Source organism: Silene latifolia, chromosome 11 (assembly GCF_048544455.1).
Source record: "Silene latifolia isolate original U9 population chromosome 11, ASM4854445v1, whole genome shotgun sequence".
Lineage (NCBI taxonomy): Eukaryota > Viridiplantae > Streptophyta > Magnoliopsida > Caryophyllales > Caryophyllaceae > Silene > Silene latifolia.
Window position 1 is genome coordinate 27,451,606 of NC_133536.1, and position 18,884 is coordinate 27,470,489.

Sequence of the window (18,884 nt, forward strand, 5' to 3'; positions counted from 1 at the left end):
TTTATGAGGATTAATAATTAATTTACTACTGTAAATGTCATTTAATCAAGAAAGAATGTCAATAACATGACTCGAGTCAAACAAAAATTCAACTAACATGGAGGCATGACATTTCTAACTCTTAATAGAAAAATCTGCTCCGAAGATGCTGAAGCCTGCAAGAACAATTAGAAAATAATCCCTTCGTCCCAAACATTTATTTTAATTTTGTATTCTTTGTGACGGGTATTTTAATCGTAGATAAAAAAATAATTATGACCCACAATTCTCGGAAGTCATAAAGAGATTGGAGTAATGTTGTACAATAAAAAGATTCACTTAAGGAAAACATTTCATAAAAATTTAATCGAACTATATAAAATGTGTCTATAATTATTAGAATTAGTCCATACATACTGAAGAATTCGTTAAACTGTTCATTCACTTACTCGGTAAAAAAACATAATCCTTTTCTCTTATTCAATCATATCTGGATACTTGTAAAAGTACGCAAGAGTTTGAACTATGACGCAACAGTAACTATTTTATCGGATAATAATTTTACAAACGATGAAGTATTAAATTAACTCCGCATCCTGGACGAAGTGTGCCACGACTAATCGTAGGAGCATGAACATACGATGGTGAGAGATCCAAACGAAAGCGTTGTAGTATCATTGACAATCCCAATTTAGCTTCCACCAAGGAAAAATTCGATGCGACACAAATGCGAGGGCCCCATCCAAACGAGAAAAAACAGATATTTCCTCTTGCGGCTTTTAGAATCCCCTCAGAAAACCTCTCGGGGTTAAATTCTTTCGCATCGGGCCCCAAAATCTCTCGTCTTGAAGAACATACAAGATCTGTGTTTGAAAATGTACACCTGATGGTATTACTTTTCCATCAATTATGATATCATGGCTAGCTTTTCGAATAAGGGTAGGTGAGGGCGGATACAACCGCAAAACTTCATGCAATATCAAATTTACCTGGAGGAAAAAAAATATCATTAATTAAACGTTAAACGTCAAACATTATGTAGTTACGTCATTTTATATCTTCCAAAAATAGTTTTAGTTGTGGGTACGGTATAACTCTTTAGATTTATGCCATTTTCTAGCTACATGATAAGAATTTTAAATAAATGGTGCAAATGTAAAAAAAAATGGCAGCCTTTATTTATTAAAAAAAAAAAGCTTAGTTTCACGATTTTTTTATGCCTCTGTACATTCAATCCAATTTACTTATTTACTTTCTCGGTCAAAGTTTACAATCTACGATCGTCAATGTTTAAAAATCCTTGATGCTAACATATTTATAATTATCGTTAAAAAATGTACAGCGAAAATATATTTTAAAAAATAATCAAATAAAAATATTATCAAGATGTAATCTGAAAGACGATTATTTTTGTTTTAATTTTAGGGTTACTTTTCAAACTATTTGTTACTTTAGGGTCCATTTAAAACTAATTTCCGCAAATGGGTTCATGTCATTAAATTTTCATTTCTATTAGATATGAGGAAAAACCGCTACTTTAAGTAACGACTTTAGTCCGAGGTAAATTTTGATTAAAAAAAATTTACAAGTACCAAAAGCGCTATTAGAAGTAACTTTGGTATGATATCATGGACTACTAATTACTGAAGTAATGACCTTTGTCCCCGATAAAATTAGTGACACTAAAGTCATACATGAGAGTATTTTGATAATACACATGAAAAGATTTTGATAACCCACTTGTTTGCACTTTCTTTAACAATTGTGCAAAAAGTAAATGTAAAAAACTCAATTGAACAAAAAGAAGTACCATTTTGTGTGATTTTATACCTTAATAAGGCATTTGGTCTAATGCTTAAATCGTTGTACATCCATTAGAGATGTCGGGATTCGACTCCTAGCCATTACATTCATTTGCAAGACACACGTGTAAGATATTTTCTCAAAAGTTTACCTAGGATTAAAGTCGACTTAGTGGCTACTTCAAGCAACGGTTTTACCTCGAGTTTTAGAAAAAAAACGAAAAATTGATGAGATTGACCTATTTGCAGAAATAGTTTCAAATGGGCACTAATATAACAAATAGTTTGGAAAATAACCTAAGTGAAAAAAACAATTCCTTAATTATCGCACAAAAACCCCTTTGCTGATATACAAAAACTAACTAACTATTTTGAACAGTCATAATAAGTGGTTTTCTAGGGTCCTTAAATATCATCATTAAAGCCAATTCAAAAGTACTACGTGGTTGCCTTTCGTTTGAAAGTTACAATCGTTGGCATAAAAAAAGACTTTGTATTGATCGATCATGGTAGACAATTTTACATAAGTGCTAGAATAATAACCATAGTTAAATTAAACTTACTCCCTTATTCTTCTAAAATATTATTAGTGGCATATGAAGTATTTACGTACCTTTTTAAGACGGTTTAAGCCATCAAAATCGGGTGCATTATTACCAAAAGTGCTAAGAATCTCTTCTCGTGCTCGTTCTTGCCAATCTTGATGTTTGCTCAATAAAATAAGAGTCCATGCAAATAGTGCTGAAGTGGTATCTTGTCCAGCAATATAAAATAATTTGCATTCTTCAATTACCTCTTTTACACTTAACTTTATGTTAGATTTTTTACCATTGTCTTGTATTCCTTCTATAGTAGATGTTAGCAAATGACCTAGTAAGTCATCGTTGAATTTTTCTCCTGCATTCATTGATTTTTGTCTCCTTAAAATCATGCCTTTTAGTAAGGCTTCTATTTCCCTTAGTATTTTTGTGGCCCTCTTGTTTGTTTTGGTAGGTAAATACCTAAAAAGGTAAAAATTACAATGAATGCATCTACTTGATCATGAATCTTAGCATAACATCGTCTTGTGCAAGAATTTGTATTGATCCTTTACCGCCAATATAATGCAAGTAGAAACTGTTAAAAACTAACCGACACAAAAATTGATCATAACTCAACCCGAAATAACCCCCTTTTTAAACCTATATCCAGAACGGACCCATATAAATGTCCCGTAAATAACGGTTCGACCCATAGGCTCAAAAGTCAAGATTATTTATATCACTCAAAATATAAAATATTTAAAAGGTATACACTATTAAACAATTTCGTAAAATATGTTTATATTCGTTGAAAAACATAACGCAACCACATGAATACTTAAACAGTTAAATGGTTGCTAAATAAATTTAGTTACTACTTCTCATGTACGTGTTATTGTGTTAGCACTAACTGATATTTGATATTTTATATATAGACACAATATTGAATATGTTACATAAATGTCATAACATTCATTTTCATTGACAAAATTTGTATTTCATTAAATTAATTTGCCGTTAGATCAATCAATAATTTAGGTGTTTCTTCAAATTATTTGCAAATTGACTTTCACGTTTATAATACCCACACATTTATTCACGCTGGTTGTGCGTCGTGTATATAGCACATAAAGCTGGAAACATAATATAATTTCATTATATTACTTAATCTAGTCTTTGAAAAAATTCCTTATTATTAGGAATTTATAGAAGTTTAATTATTAATTTTCTTAGCCTCTAATCACAACGCACACAAATTTGAGGTTAATCATATCTTTCTAAGAAAAAAATCGACAAAAACCACCTATTATATTACCTCTTTTATAAAAGATTTCATTTAATATAAATTCCTGACTCGCAAAATTTGAGTTTATATTAAAATAATGTAGTTTAAGAGATGTTAAAAAAAAATGACACACATGTCGTTATTTAATTTGTCTAACTTTTAGACCCTAATAGAACCCAAAACCCGTATAGACTTTACTCGCATTTTACCAATTCTGAAAAACATCGTCTCATATTTTACCAAAACCTGTATTTATTAGACCCGTATGACAGGTCTATATGTAGGATATATTGGATGAGAACGGAGTGAGTAAATATAAGAAAAGAAAGTACCTCGATCCAGGAATATAAACTGATTGAACGGCACGAGCAATGATCACTAAGTATTCTCGTAACAACTCAAATACTCTTCGACCTTCTTGAAAAGTGCTACCAAATGCCGCTCGTGAGATAGCATCGGCGGACATATTATGTAGATCCGTCCACATTTCAATTTCTTGTGATCCGGTTATAGATGTTTTTTTCTCCCATTCTTGAATTATATTATTAAAAGTCGAATAAAATGCCGGTACCAAATGCTAGTTATTCAAATAAAACACCAATACTAATCAGTTGTGCAATGTTTTACATCTAGAAGCACTAATTCTTGCTTTAGTAGTTATTGTGATCGACTCTCGTATATTGCGACAAACAAAAAGTGAACATTTTATGTTAAAAAATAGTCATTCTATAATAATATAAGGTGATCAGCTTTTAGCTTTTTATTATAAAGTGCTTATATCTTAAATGGTCGTATCATACGACAGTCTTATACTATAATTTATGTTCTTGCTTAAATAAGAACATAGTATCACTTAACAAACCTAATGATTGATTCCTCGCTTCAGATTCAACTGTCATATTTACCTTTTTCACGTTTGTTAGTAATGTATATTTTATATCGTTAACATCTTTCATTATATTTTAGTAAAAACTCTAAAGATTCGTATTTTTGTACTCGTTAAAATCTTGAAGATCTCACATGAATTAATCGAACAAGATCTCACATAAAAATATTTCTTCTTTTATAATGAAAGAAATCTTGAAGATTCTTCTTATTTATGGAATAATATCTAAAAAGAAAATGTGACAATAAAATTTGAATAGGGGAGTGTATAATCTAACACCTGATGACACTATCTGTCGTAAAATTAAGACGGGTTAAGTATCATAACACTTATGTAAATAAGACAAATATATTGCTTTTTCTCATACATCCTTATATACACAAATGGTATGTATTTAACCTGTCGTAAGTTCAAGATGGATAATATCATTTGAAAGGAGATTTATTGTCTAACACAAATTCTACATGCTAAAGTTTTATAAGTATTTGAGTTGGACCCTCTTTTTCTCCCCTCTTAAAGAAAAAGAAAACTCCTAATCTCTTATAAGGGGATATCATTTGGCAATTAGACCAGTTAAAATATGACATGGCCCGAAAACCTGACCGAAACTCGCCCGAAAATAACACGAAAATAACCCGTTGTTTTCAACCCGAACTTGAAGACGACTGAACAGGATTATGACCCGAACATTTAGGGTCGAGACTCGCCTAAGTCGTGACTCGATCCAAAAATGGGTAAATTTATTAACTGTTGAATTTAACACAAGTTAAACTAATATAAAATGATCAAAATAATATAATTTTTTTATGTTTTGAAATAAAATATGTTTATATTTATTCTAAAGCTAGTTTCAATACATAATTAAGAACTCAAATGATTACCATATTATATACACTGTTTGTCACGTACATGAAACGCCTGATCATTCTAATACTTCATATAAACTTGCGATATAGAATATATTAAGCAAAAAATTCTTATTCTTGCTACCATCATGTATTAAAAGTGATAAATATAAAAATTAAGAATAACTATATGTTTATAATTAGAATAAAGAAAATAAACATTTATAAAAATGCGTTAATCTAACTTTATGACCAGACCCAAAACTTGTATAAACCCGATCCGTACAAGCCCGTATTTTAGAAACCCGAAATAGACATGACCCGTAGTTTACCCGAACCTATAACCCACCTGACCACCCGTTTGACAGGTCGAATATCAACCATTTATTTAATTTACATTATATGAAGAAAAGTTATTGTCCTCTCGTTAGGAGATTTTTGGTTCCCATAATTTGATTTCTTCTCTTAATAAAAAAAATGCGATTTTTATGTCATCATTGCAAAGGAGCTAGAAGATTAGTACCATAATAGTTTATTATATAGTAGTATAATACTACGAATGCCGTCAGATACTATGCAAACCTATGCAAGATTCGAAAACCCTTTTGTGAAAAGGGTGTATAAAGAAATAACGCTATAGTAGAGGATGTGTAGAAGAAAAATAAATCAAGTTTAGTGCTCATTATTTTAATAAAAAAAATTTTATTTGATTTTAATAGATTTATATCTCGTCAAGTTTGACATATTCTATAGATGATGTACGACTTATTATTAATGAAATAATGCTTTTGCTTATGGGAAAAAAAGTATTTGAGTTAGTTGTAGGAGAAATAACATCACTCTAGTTATGAACGTGTATCCTCATATTGTAATTTTAGAACTAGCAAGTCTGACCGACCTACACCCAAGCACACCAAACCCGATAGAACTTGAAAATTGTGAAAATCGAAACCAACCCGACCTGATGGAGACACGTAACCTGACTCCAACCGATAAACAGTGACCTGAACCTGAAATCCACCCCATATTTACCCGATTAAATTGATGACTTGAAAATTATTAAACTTAATATTGAATATAATGAAACCGATTTAGTGTTTAGTTTGATATGTTTGACTTATATGAAGTAGCTAAACCAATTAATGGTCGAAAAACGAATTTTTTTTATGTTAAAAATTGGAGTAATGCAATAAATAACTACATCCGATAATAACCACAGTTAAACTCGACCCGACCCAATACATCAATCCACCTGAAAGGGTAGACTGACCCAATATGACCTGATCCCGATATGATCCGACCTAACTTGACCCGACTAACCTAATTACTACCACTTGTATTTAACATTATGACCCATTTAATTAATTATGAACAATACGGCGATCGAACCTTGAGTTTTTCCATATGGAAAGCAGGAGTGATCAACTTGCGATCTTGAACCCATTTGTGACCTTCGAGCCTTGCCAGTCCTTTGGTCAGCATCTCAATGTAGTGATTTGGTGTAGGTTTCTGAAAATCATGCACCTTATTGAATATTTCACGTATTAATTCCGGTTTCGTTACAAGTATTGTTGGAGTTGGTCCTTCCCATATAAATGAATTTTTGCCTGTATTCATCTTCATCTTAGTCTTGCTTATCATATCAAAATGATCAAATATTAGAATATTAAATCAAACTCACTAGTCAAGATCTAAACGTTTAATGATCTTGAAATGAAACTCGGGACAAAACAGGTTATTGTATGGACATACATAGACGTGGCAAATGATGAAGTCGGTTGGGTTCGAGTCGGTTAAGTTCGGCTCGGGTCAATTTTTTGTTTTCAAGTGTTTAAGGTCGGGGTGGGTAGGGTATAGCCGGGTCATTATAATCAGAGTGAATTAATAAAAATTCGGGTAGAATCAATTCGAGTTCGGTTTGATAAAGCTTTATTCTTTAGTTCAGGTATCGAGTTAAGAATTTATCAAAATATAGGTTCATTCAGATTAGTTAATTTAGACATGTCTAGGCATTTCTACTAGGAACACTTTTTATTGACAAGTGAATTCAATGCTTAAAATTTTTGTTCCGTTCGGCCAATAACATTGGACAAATTAAGAAGAGTAAATCTTGCTTTGGACAACTATCCGTCAAAAGGGTGATTACTATCACATGGTGCAAAAAAATACAGAACTCATGCCACTTTCTAGGCAACTTGCCATATAATTTGGAATGTATTTATCTCATCTTAAGGTTTAAGAAGGATTTCTCATCCGTCTTCAACAAGAATTTGTGAATTAAGAAACAAACTATTAAACATACCATATTTTTGAATGGTTTTGTGGTGAAAAGGAGTTATCAGATGAATATAATCATTAGAGACACACTCCATAGGCTTAGAGTTGTTTTCTTTAACCATAGAAGATATATCTTTGGTATCCCCGTAAAAAACCCTGTAAGGATTGCCTTGAAATCCTTGTTTCCTAAGAAAATGTTCTAGTCTCCTTGGCCTTAACCATAGCCAATTTAGTGTTCTCCATAGCCAACCTACTATCACAATAGTAACCATAGAAGTTACAACATTGCTTGTACTTATCTCCATTATTTTGTATTTTTTAATGTTGAAAAATGAGGTGGGTCTAAATGCATAATGTAGGTGTTTATTTATACTACTATATGTTTATATGAGAATTGGAGAATATCAAATGTGAATTGATGTCTATATTAAAAATCATAATCTCAAATGTGATTTGATTTCGAAATTAAAAAATAATAAATAATATGTGAAGACTTGTCGGAGAAAATCATAAACATGTAACTTGAAATAAAGTCACAAAAATAGTATGTTATAGAATATCTTGAAATGTTTTATTCCATTTTTCGAAAATCTGAATCGGGTTTAAAGTATAATTTAAAACCTTTTGTAGATTACACATTTAAGCTAACTAATTACATAAATTTAGAGGGTACTTTGTAAATGGCGGATTGTTAAACATTTGCCATATATATGACGTTTAACATGTCTGCGTGTCTGATTCATCAATATGTTATTTATTTGAGACGTTTGGTAGATAACACATGAAAATAGTAAATTAGGGTGCAATCTACTATTATACAATATGTTGATCCCAAACATATTCAATTGTTAGCTTATACAATATATAAATTAACATTTTAACTTTTAAAAACATATCTTATCAACAATGGTTTAAGTCCATATTAGTCACGAAGTATTTTAGGAAAAAACATTAAACGATTAGCTAATGCAAACCAGTTGATTACCTAACAAAAATGAAATCCTATACATTTCCTAAAAGAAATAGAGGCTCCATTTTCCTCTCACAAAAACAATTTTATATTATTTTTTTCATTCCATGTTCTTTTTTTTTTGTATGATGAAAGTTGGACCATTGGATCGTCACAAAATGAAATCTACGCCGTCGCGGGAAAATGGAGACGCTCCCAATTGCACCCAACAACATTAACAAAATCTACGAAATATATATTTGGGTTTTTCTAATGTGTGCCTTAAGGGCACACATTAATAACCCATATATGGTAAGATTATCAACATATTTTTATTAAATATGGTAAAAATGAGAATATACTTGAGTATCTCATGTGAATATGTTGATAATCTTACCATATATGGGTTATTAATGTGTGCCCTAAGGGCACACGTTAAAAAAACCCTATATATTTTAGTCAAACCCACTAAAAAAATCAACTACCTAGGATCTCCTTTCTCAACCTGCTTCTGCAAATATTCAATTGTTTACCAAACAAGGAGATATTCTATGAAAAAAAGCTCGCGTGAAATTATCCCTTTTTATAGTAAGAATTATTTTTATTTTTATAAAGAAGATCGTTTTGATGATATGTATCCTTATATAATCTTATATTTCCTTATAATAAAGTTAAATAAATAAAATAAATTATCATATAAACACTAATGAATAACAATATTAAATACATTAATATTGATTTGCACAAGTAACTTATTATATAAACACTAATTAGTAATAGAATTAAATAATAAAAGCTAATTATGATTTATAAAAGACCCCACAAATTTTAATATAGATTAATATTTTCGTTAATAATGCGATAATATTACATAGGTGAAAACCGATATCCGGATTTAAAGCATTTTTACTGGGACTCTTTAATCGTAAATTTTCACCGACCCAGATATTTGTAAAATAAAAAATTATTGCTTATGCCGTCATAACATTTTAAACTATATAAAAAACTAAGTACTTCCTCCATAATAGTATGTATGGCGTTTTGGACCAATAACACTTATTAAGAAAATATTTACTCATAATTACAACATTAAATAGGGAATAATTCATAGCTTTGGAACTACACTATAGTACGTGTTTTGATCCTTCATTTCTTCATGATAAAGTGTGCCTCTCCATCCTCTTTTACAAATATAGATGCAAGGTACATAGTATAAATCTCATATTGACTACTTTTTAAGTGACAATGTCTAGAAACTCTAAATTGAACCTAAAATTAACAAAACATCATGTAAAAGATAAAAAACAAAAAAAAAACCTCAATCGACATATATACTAGGATTAATTAACATGAATAATCCCAACTATAAGGGATCTTCTCATAATAATCCGAACTTCAATTAATTTCATAATAAACCGTACTATCAATACCCTCTTCCCATAACAAACTTGAGTATTTTGTGACCCGTAATGACAGGTAAAAACTAGCAAAATGACCATTCCACCCTCTTTAGTCCTATAATCCCACCTATTTTCGTCATATTCCCCAATCCCCTCTATCTATCTTCCTGCCACCACAAAGACGCCACCACAGACACCACCTCCATGATAAGCGACCCCAGCGAACATCACCACTTATGTACCTTTCCACCACCATAATCGATGACCACCGATCGACCGCCAAACCACCTTGCATCTTCGACGGCCATTATCGCTCCAAACACCAGCACCCTACACCAAACCAATCATCTCTCATCACAAAACATCACCGTACCATCCTTGAGTTGCCTCACCTCCACGCTCAACCGCTTGCTTGCTTTTAGCCATATAACTAAGGCCATTAAATTGTGTTTTGTTCCCAAATTCAAATCGGTAAGTGAAAATGAATCCATGGTTTGGAATAATGGTGGTGGTGACACAAGGATGGTAGGATATTGGCAATGGCGGTGTGAAAATGGTAATGGTGGTGCTTATGGATGCGAAAGTGGCGGTGGGGTACTTGTGGCTTTTTTGGCCACCAGAGAATGATGGGAGCAATAAGTAAGAGACTAGTATTAGGACGAAGGTCGTCTGGTGGTATTATCTGGGATAGGGTGGTAAAGTGGTGTTGTCAGGTGAGGGTGGCTACCGTAAAGTGGTGGAGTGAGGTGGTTAAAAAGGGTAGGCAGGTGTAGCAAATGGTGTTTACTGTTTATGGTGTGATGTAGTTTTTTTTTTCTCTGAAAATAGAATTATAACGACCTAACTAACAAGTAGACGGTCATCATAGTGCAGTATGAGAAGAGGTAGATAATAGAGTGGTTTATTCTTGGATTAACTGAAGTTGGGATTATTATGAGAAGATCGTCTATAGTTGGGATTATTCGTGTTAATTAATCCCATACACTATTATGGAGGGAGTATTATATTTAATCCATCTCAAAACTGTTAATTTCAGACGCGTTTATTAAGAGCCGAGTCGAAACCAACCCAAGAATCATCATTTTGATGATGACCCACCATGAGACACTTAAAGCCATGCATGTATCAGTGAAGCATGAATTTAGACAAATACAACAACAAGCCTCCCACCAATCATATCGCATGCAACACTCATCACAATAAAAAAACTCCTTATACCCATCTATAATAGGTGGGTAGCATTACAATATAATTGATATTGAAATGACTTCCGTAGATAAAAAAACTCCTTATTTACTCTGCAATCTCCATTTGTGTTAAGCCTTACTTGAGAATGTTTAAGCTGCCAACCTCTTCTTGATACGTGTAGTTAAACCCTTCTCAAACCTTAAAGCTAATACCTCCTCTCCGTAATTCAAATCCGACACATACTCAGCTAACTCCATGAATCTGTTATGATAATATTCTATGGTCATATCCTCTGTCATTTTGAATGAATCAAACTCCGACCTCATCTTACTCCTAACATGTTCAGGTAAAAACCTGCCCCTCAAAGTATCCTTAAGTCGTTTCCATGAGACAAATGGTTCAACACTCTCCTTCCATGCTTCCCTAATTACCGCCTTATTGCGGTTCCACCACAACCCAGCCTTTCCTTTCAAGTAGTGTGCAGCTTGATCTACTTGCAATTCCTCAGGATAGTACAAGACTTCGAAAAGATTGTCAAACTCCCTACACCAATCTCCCAGCAATGACGGTTCACCTAGTCTATCATACATCAATGGGTTATGGCGAGCAATAGCAACACTCATCTTAGCAGGGTCCTTTGTCGTGGTCTTTGATTGTAAAGCAGCAGTCAGTGCATCATTGGTTGCAATGAGCCTATCGATCTCTTCCTTAGTCATAGCTGTGGATATAGCTTTCTTGGGTGCCATTTGGGTTCTAATAAGATAAAATAAGAAACATAAGTTTCCGTTATAAGAAGTTTTGGGTATTAGGTAGAAGATAGAATTTCCTGCATACAAAAGAATATGTGATTGTTCGAGCTGGTCTTGCCCGACCAACCACGACATCACAGCATACACAATATCACGGCCTCACGGCCTAATTTCTTTCTTTTTCGCATTTAATTATTTTTGATACATGTTTAGTCTTTAATTCATGCAACCTCATAATTTTATGCCTACAGGCTCAGGGCAACACATTCCGCATATCTCTAAACATGAGATTTACTAAACATGTAATTCACATATACACAATCAATTCATGTGAAGATGCAACAATCCCTTATTTATATTTCTCCATCTCGTGCCATTTATGATATTTCAAGAAAATTTTCATGCCTATTCATGCCATGAAATATAACAAGTTTAAAATAATTTTCAATCATCACACTGCCATTATATAGGCCACACGCCTATCACCCATACATAGGCCACACGCCTATTACCTCCATTCGTCTCAAAATTCATTACCTTTCGTTCTCATCCTGCAAATAAAATTAGTACTTCTCGCAACTTCATGACACAATTAGACTCTTAAGGTAAATCATCCACGCTAACCATCCTTCTCTCTCTTTATCCTTCCTCGAGGTGACCGGCTCAAAACTGAAAAGGGCCCGATCAAGGACGTCTCCCTAACCTAGAAAATGGGCTCCTAAACAGTTTCTACCCCGGGTTCATTTTATTAAACTCATCCGAAGTTCATTAAATTCATTTGTTTAAGCCTTAGGATCGTTCGCTCTAATACCACTTTGTAACACCCTCATTTATCTAAGAGCCTTTAGCTAGACATTCTCAAATAAATAAAGGTGTCACCATCTCAGTTGCCTGAGGTAGTAAGTATAAAAGACAAACAATACAAATGTACTTTAAGACGATATGTTATTAAAGTCCCTCAAAAGAGTTTATATCAAATATCCAACTTGATAAATAATTATTATAAAGTGCTTAAACAACTCGCAGCGGAAATAAAATTGATGGGGCATATTCTGCACCGCTGACCAAGTCAACATACTGAGCAAGGTCAAAGATGTCCACAACAAGTCAACGACTTATACAGCCTAGCCGATGCAGCCCATCGGCCTGTTAGCCTGGGTCTCGGCGTGACAACTAGTCGCCGGGACACATATCCGCGTACTCATATCCAAGACCCCTCGGCGGTGAGTCAACATGGCCCGCCGGCCTGCCATAGGTCCCTCGGCCGAGGGGTAGATCAGTCTTTCCACCTGCTAGCCACTTGGCCACTACGTGACAAAAGGTGAAAGCCTATAAATACTCCTCAACCTTCATTGAGGAAAGGATCCAAAAAACTTAACCTAAATACACTATTCATCTGGTAATATCTCCCTTATCTCTCTACAATACATACCTAGCCAAGTAACACAGCTTAATCCTTTAAGTTTACTGACTTGAGCGTCGGAGTGAGTACGCTTGGCACACAGCCAAGCCCTCAGTTCGTTCATTGTTGCAGGAGAGGCCGAGAGGGACGATAGAGGCGAGAAGGGTTCAACCCAAGACATTATTCTACAAGCCACGGGTGGTAACGATACTTGCTCTGGAATTACACCCGGAACAATTGGCGCCGTCTGTGGGAAAAGACACTAGAAGCTAGTCACATTCATTCCCAAACAAAAAAAAACAAATCAACAAAAACCCACCCAAAAAGCTAAGAAAATGTCGAAACAACAAGACGCAGTCGTGACCGACGAAACCGCGTTCTACCAAGATGATGCTTTCAACAACTCTGGAGTCGTGCAGCCCTCCACCGGCGGAGTAATCCAACCAGAGCTCGGGATGCCAATAATACCCGACACACCGGTGCCAGCCAACCAGGTCACCATCATGGGACAGGTGGTTGACGTAGCAAAGCTGAAAATGCTCCTGGACCTAATCAGCAATACGCCCGCTCACACTGTCACGCCGACAAGAGCGGCGGAAACTGTCCAGGAGGCTAGGGCCCTAAACGTGACTCCAAGAAATTTGAACGGAGCACTAGGAGAAGCTGATCAAGCCAAGACGCCGGGGGAGCCCAAAGTGGGCGCGATAGACCCAAGTCCTTCCCGCACTCGTGGGAGGACAGCGTCCCCGCCACACGAACGAGGCTCACCCCGAAGGAGCTTGAGGAGTCCGACTCAGCAGAGCTGGAGAAGAAGTCCGAGTCGAAGAAGGAGCCCCTCCCGCTACGGGGGGAGGAGCCAGGTTAGGGATGCGAGGAGCCGATCGCCGCGTGCCGTTCGACACGTGGTTAGGCAGCCCCTCAACGCCTACGTCCTAGAAGTCCCGGTGCCAACTAAGCTCAAGTTGCCACCAATTTCATACAAAGGAGATAGTGATCCATCCGACCACGCTGAGGCTTTCGAGTCTTACATGTCGGTATGGGAGCAGCCCGATGAGGTCTGGTGCTGAATTTTCCCAACAACTTTGCATGGGATGGCTCAGAGCTGGTACAAAGGGCTTCCCGATGGCTCGGTGTACTATTACGCCGACCTGAAGGGCGCTTTCCTGGCCCAGTACTCCTGCAATAAGAGAAGGGCCGTAGAGACATCTGACCTCCTAACTATCAAACAGGAGGGAGACGAGTCTCTACGAAACTATGTGAAGAGATTCGACGGAAAGGTCCAGCAGATTCGAGAAATCAATCCCGAACTGGCGGCCTTCGCACTGATGAAGGGCCTCCCAAGAGGAGATTTAAAAAACGAGCTCATCAAGTGCGGAGGCCTAGGTTTGGACGCCGCCAGGAAGTTGGCTGACCAAGCCATCAAGGTAGAAGACTACCACAAGACCTGGGTAGGCCCCAGCGAGGCTGAGCAATCAGAAAGGAAGAGCCGCCGGGAGGATAACCCGAATGAAAAACGCCGTGACAACAACGGGTCACGGTCTGATGAAAGACGCCGTGAGAGTAATAGGCCACGGTCAGAAAAGTCTGCCAGAAAACAAAGCTTGGCGAATGCCGGGGGGAGCTCGGGGACGTACTACAAAAAACGGTACGATGATCACACCCCCCTAGTCGTGTCGGCCGCCGAGGTCTTCGCTTTGAGCAAGAACGAGGGCCAGAAATGGGAAAGACCCCCTAGGCCGAGGAGTGACGGTGACACGAGCGATCTTAAGTACCACCACGGCCACACCGGACACTTAACCAACGATTGCCGACACCTGAAGGATGCCATTGAAGAGCTAATCCGGATGGGGAGCCTCGGCAAATATGTTGCCAGAGGCCAAAAACCAGATGTCGGCGGATCGAATAGCAAGTCCGCCTCCGAGCGGGTAGGAGTAGTCAATGTCGTCATCAGGGACAACGAGAGCAGTGGGTCCGCTCATGAGCGCAAACGGCCCCAGGATGAACCTTATCCGGCCATCAACTTTGTGCCCAACACAGCAACCCCCGCTCCCAGCATCCCAGACATGACCATCGGACAAAGGGACTACGATGGAGTCGCCGCTCTTCATAACGACCCACTTACAGTCCGCCTAGACATAGCCAACCACCTGGTGAAGGGGTGCCTGATTGACACAGGCGCCTACACGAATGTTATGAACAGAGAATGCTTTCTCGGCCTCGGTCTGAGGATTGAAAATTTGAGCCCCTGCACCAACCCGTTATACAGCTTTTCTGGGGCCGGCTTGGTACCCCTGGGGTCAATCAGTTTGCCGGTGAGGTTCGGCGAGGGAGGTGCAGCCAAGAACGTTATGTCTAAATTCATAGTCATCGACGGCACGCCTGCCTACGATGTACTCATAGGCCGGATCACTTTGAGCGAAATCGACGCTGTAATATCCATCCGGGCCCTGACATTGATATATGTCTCGGACCGGGGGGAGGCACATAAGCTCATCTCGAAAAAAGAGGGAGATCCCGGTTTGTGGGAGGTTCACGCTAACGGCCCCTCCGCGACGAACGGCTCGAGGGCCGATATCGTTATCATCAGCCCAAACGGGGATGTATCCGAGCACGCCTTGAAGCTTACCTCATTGGCCTCCAACAAGGAATCCAAGTACGAGGCGATGATAACCGGAATTGAGCTAGCTAAAGCCGCCGGGGCAGAACGTATCATGGTGAAGACAGATTCGCTCCTCGTGACCAACCAGGTTAGAGGCGAGTGCGAAGCCCAGGACTACGAGACAATAAGGTATCTAGTAAGGGTGAGAGCTGTCGCTTCAGAACTGGAATCGTTCCGGATACAGTACACCCCCAGATCCGGGAACGACCGGACCATCGGCATGGTCGAAGGAGCATAGACCGAGGAAGTAGAGATTGATCCGGGCCGCACCGTAACCGTCGGTGTCAACCTGGAACCAGAATTCAGAGCCGACCTCCTGGACCTGCTGAGGAAGAACAAAGATGTTTTCGCATACTCGGCGGCCGAGATGCCGGCGTGAATCGGGAGGTGATTGTTCACAAGCCGAACGTACTCCCCACCGCCGCCCGATCAAGCGAGAGAATGAGGAACTCCTCGGTCGAGAAGGACGAGGCCATCAAAGCCGAAGTAGATAAATTACTAGCGGCGTTTTCATCATGCCTTGTACTTACCCTGAGTGGTTAGCCAATGTTGTAATGGTGAAGAAATCATCGGGAGCATGGAGAATGTGTGTAGACTTTACCAACCTTAATAAAGCATGCCCCAAAGATTGTTATCCCTTGCCTCGGATAGATAGCTTAATCGATGCCACGGCGGGCTACACCATGCTAAGCCTGCTGGACGCCTTCTCAGGGTATCACCAAGTGTTTATGGCCGAGGAAGACATGCCTAAATGCGCATTTATCACCGCCAACGGCACATACATGTACAAAATGATGCCGTTTGGTTTGAAGAACGCCGGAGCAACGTATACGAGGCTGGTGGACAAAGTGTTTCAAAATAAAAAAGGACGAAACATTGAGGCATACGTCGACGATGCTATTGTAAAAAGCAAGTCCGACAGCGAGCATCTGGCCGATTTACACGAGACATTTTGTTCACTAAGGAAATACAAGATGAAGCTCAACCCAATGAAATGCAACTTCGGTGTCCGGCGGAAAATTTCTAGGAGTACTTGTCGGCGCCGAGGCATAGATGCCAATCCGGACAAAGTCCAAGCAATCCTAGACCTGCCGGAACCAAGGAATCGGAAAGAGGTTATGATGCTGACCGGAAGAATGGCGGCTCTCGCCCGTTTCATCTCTCGGTCGGTAACAAGAGCACACCATTCTTCAAAGTGTTGAAAGGAAATAAAGATTTCAGGTGGGGAGGAATGAGAGCACGGCTTTCAAACAATCGAAAGCTCATCTTCGACTCTCCCAACTCTGTCTGTGCCGATATTGGGGGAGACGCTATACCTATACATAGCAGTAACCTCGGCCACGGTCAGTGCCGTGATCATCAGGAAAGAAGACAAACAGCAACACCCAATCTACTTTGTCAGCCATACACTGTTGCCCGCTGAGAGAAATTACCCACTAATCGAAAAAGCAGCCTTCGCCGTCGTCGTCGCCACAAGGAAGTTAAAACCCTACTTCGACGCACACCCCGTGACGATCCTAACCGATCAGCCATTGGAGAAATCCTTGGAAAAATTCGAACAATCCGGCAGGCTCATCAAATGGGCAGTGGAGCTCTCTGGTTTCGGCATTCAGTACAAACCAAGGCCTTCGATAAAGGGGCAAGCGCTTGCAGATTTCCTGGCCGAATGCACGTATCAGGAAGAGCCAAACCCAGGCATATGGGAGGTCTACACCGACGGCTCCTCCACGACGAATAGCTCAGGAGCCGGCATCCTTATCATCAGCCCAAACGGAGACGAGTTTGAGTACGCCTTGAAATTCACCTTCTCGGCCTCGAACAATGAGTCCGAATACGAGGCGGTGATAACCGGAGTCGAGCTAGCTAGGGTCACGGAGCGAAACACATTGTGTTGAAGACAGACTCACTGTTGGTTACCAACCAAATCAGAGGGGAGTATGAGGCTCGGGACGACGGAATGGTAAGGTACCTAGAGAGGGTAAAAGCCGACGTAGCAAAATTAAAATCCTTCCAAATCCAGTGCGTTCCCGGATCCGAGAACAACCTGGCCGACGCTCTCTCCAAACCGGCCACTCAACCATCAAGAATGTCGGAACCGCATCTTGGTAGACATCAGGAACGCGAAAAGCATCACTGAGACCGTCGGCATAGTGGGTAACATAGAGACCGAGACAACGTGGATGACTCCGATAATGAGATACAAGCTTACAGGTGAATTGCGGGAGGGCCGCAATCCCTCGGCCAAAATAAAAGGATCGCCGCCGTACACTGGTATTCGAAGGGGAACCGTACAGAAGATCCGTAATAAGACCACTCTTGAAGTGTGTCGGTCCGGCCGACGCAGAATCGATTCTCGACAAAATCCACGAAGGCATCTGTGGACATCACATGGGGCAAGAACACTAGCCCACAAAGCTCTCCGAGCTGGCTACTTCTGGCCCACCATGCTTCAAGATTCCAGAACGAAGACCAAGAAGTGCACGAACTGTCAGATGCATGCCCCGGTGATACACGCTCCCTCCAGAGACCTACAACCGGTGCTTAGTCCCCTTCCCTTCGCACAGTGGGGGATGGACATGCTAGGGCCATTCCCAACGGCCTCCGGAGGAAGGAAGTTCTTAATCGTCGCCGTTGACTACTTCACCAAATGGGTTGAGGCCGTAGCAGTACCAGCGAAGACCACAGCTGCCGTCAGAAAGGTAATCTGGGAAAACGTTATAACCCGCTTCGGATTACCCCAAGTTATGGTATTTGACCACGGCCGAGAGTTTTGGAGCGACCTGATAATGAACTGGTTAGAGGAGCTTGGCATCAAGTTTGCGTATTCCTCCGTCTGCCATCCGCAGTAAACGGCGGCGGAGGCAGCCAACAAAACCATCCTCAACGGTTTGAAGAAGACGGTTGAAGATCTTAAGGGAAGGTGGGCCGATGAACTACCCGGC

General features: G+C 38.9%; 1 pseudogene; it reads right to left on the reverse strand.

Moving 5' to 3' along the window:
- Window positions 1-540: 540 nt before the first annotated feature.
- Window positions 541-7,900, reverse strand: LOC141613883 (cytochrome P450 CYP72A219-like; annotated as a pseudogene).
- Window positions 7,901-18,884: the final 10,984 nt, after the last annotated feature.